Source organism: Beta vulgaris, chromosome 2 (assembly GCF_026745355.1).
Source record: "Beta vulgaris subsp. vulgaris cultivar EL10 chromosome 2, EL10.2, whole genome shotgun sequence".
Lineage (NCBI taxonomy): Eukaryota > Viridiplantae > Streptophyta > Magnoliopsida > Caryophyllales > Amaranthaceae > Beta > Beta vulgaris.
The window spans coordinates 46947581-46950245 of NC_079203.1; positions in this window are offsets into that span (position 1 = coordinate 46947581).

Here is a 2665-nt window from a genome sequence, read left to right on the forward strand (position 1 = left end):
ATTTTGGTATAATTCAATCATGTTTATAATCTTCCCCATAAGACTTGTTGGCGACTACTCAAAATAATACACTATTTAGATTGTTCCAAATATAAGTTCACAACGTAAGTAACACGAATAGGTAAACTTGTCTATGCTCTTTCTCTCTCCTCTCAAACTTTCTCTGCCTTCTCTCTAAAACAGCGCTCTACCATAACCTAGGATATCCGGAGTTCCGGCGGGTTCTCCGGCGAGTTCCTCTTCATTTCAATTGTTTTTTTTCATCTCGCTGCGTCTTTAGTCTTCTGGTCCTAGTTGTGGACTTCCCCCCTCCCCTCTTTTCGTGATATTTAAAGCTAGATCTGGGCTTCCCCTTCCCCTCTGCTGTCCCGGTTTCGTTTTTAGCAGTATAGGTTTGGTCTTTAGCATCCTTGCCGTCGCGTCGCCCACCTCACAGCTCGAAGGTTTGGTCGGTGTTTACTTCTTTGCGTGCGTCGTTAGAGTGTCTTAGTCGTTAGAGTTAGTTCCCCTCCCCGTCCGCCGGTAAGTGGTGTTTGAAGTTTTAGGTTGTAGCTTTCCCTTTCCCGATCCCCTGTTAGTCCTGGTAGTTGTAAGTCATAAGGTCCCCCTCCCCGTTCCCCCCTAATGTGAGACTTAGAGGTTAGTGTCCCCTTCCCCGTCCCCCGCTAGTGTTAATTGTTGGTTTGTCTGGCTCGCAGTGAAGTTTGTATTGCAGTTTTCTGATCGTTAAACGGCGTTGTTATCGGCATAGTATTATGTTTTGGGATTATATCGTTTGTCTTGTTTATGTTCCTAGTTTAAGCTTTAGTTGAGATCTGTTCAGATCCAGTTATGAAGTTGTAGGGGTTCAAGTATTGGGTAAATTGAGAGGCAATGGCTCATTAATCTTGTTATGATTCGATCTTCTAGATTAGAATTGTCGTGGTGGGGTCTTCGGATCCGTAGTTTGGGTGAATTATTTTATTATAATTCACACCAAGTTCATGTGATGACTTTCAAAGTGAAAGTCATCACACTCAAAAAATGCATCTTGTGGGAGGCCCTCCAAATCAATTTGGGACAAGTTTCGACCTCCACCCTTTTAGAGTTTCAGTCTCGTGAGACTAAACTCTCGCTACCCTCGAAGTAGGGTCAGAAGTTACCAATGGATGTAGCTTCTTTGTTACTTTGTTCAGTACGATCCCAGGAAGCCGCTTCTGTTCAAGGGCCGCCTTGGGAACTGCGGCAAGCTATTTCTGAAGATTGTATGGGTGTCATCTCTCAGCAGGTTTCCGGTCATATCGTGTCTTCTTCAAGACTTTGTCCACAACTCCCCCTATCATTGTTTGTGCTAAATTTAAGTAGGTCTGGATATGTAATAAGTTACTTTTGTTTCTTAGAATATGTACGAAAAGAAGCTCGCCTAGCTTCAATTTGCTTTGTTTTATGTTCGGTTGTACTACCGCTAGGATGTACTTCCAATTTTACTTAATGCAAATTTTACCCGTTGTCAAAAAAGAAAAAATAAGTAACACATATAATTTGTTATGCCTACAGTTACTAGGACACTTTTGTTTATAAAGTTGATTAGATAGGATATAGCTGTGAATTTAAAATTATTTCCTACAAATCATGTATCACTTGTGTACCACTATTTTTATTAGTGGTTATTATCACTATGATCAGTGTAACTTGTTAATATTGAAAATTCAAATATATAATAATTAACACTAGTAGAATAAATGCTATTTGCTGCGGTGATATTGCTACGGTTTTACCCGTACGCAGCAACATAACACGTAAAAAAAAAGAAAAATATAAAATAATCATATTGCTGCGGTTTCGGCCAAAAACCGCAGCAATATGATTTCAAAGTAAATTTTTTGAAATTTTTTTTACTAATATTGCTGCGGTTTCTCGAAAAAACCGCAGCAATATATTAAAATAGTATAAAAATTATTGTTTTAATATATTGCTGCGGGACCTCGTGAAAACCGCAGCAATATAGACTCTTTTAAGTATAAAAAAAAAATTTGTGGCTCAACTAGGGTTTTATTCCCCCTTCTCTCTCATTAGCCGTTCACTAGAACAGACTCTCTCTCTCCTCACATAAACGCTCTCTCTCCTCACATAAAGGAACGCTCTCTCTCCTTACATAAACGCTCTCTCTCCTCACTATCTCTCCAAGCTTCGCCATCTCTCTCCTCTTCGTTCTCATCACGTCGTTCGCGGTTCTCCGACGAATACCTCGATCTGCTTTGTGGTGGAGACGGCTTCATCGTCTCGAGCTTGTTCTCATCACGTCGTTCGCCGTTCTCCGACGAAGACCTCGAGTAAAATATTTCCGACGAAGATCTCCATCTGTTTTCCGACGAAGACCTCGATCTGCTTTGTGGTGGAGACGGCTTTCAGCGTCTCGATTTTGTTCTTATCACGTCGTTTGCCGTTCTCCGACGAAGACCTCTAGTCACATATTTCCGACGAAGATCTCCATCTGTTTTCCGACGAAGACCTCTATCTGTTTTTTTTGTTTTTTTTCGTTTTTTTGAATTCATAATTTTTCCTTTTTTTTCCTTTTTTTTCCGTTTCTTAAACTAGGTTTGCAGTTGAAATTTTTTTTTATTTTCAGTTTTTAAGTATTATTTGTTTTTATTAGTCATTTACTTGTAATTTTATTTATTGCTTT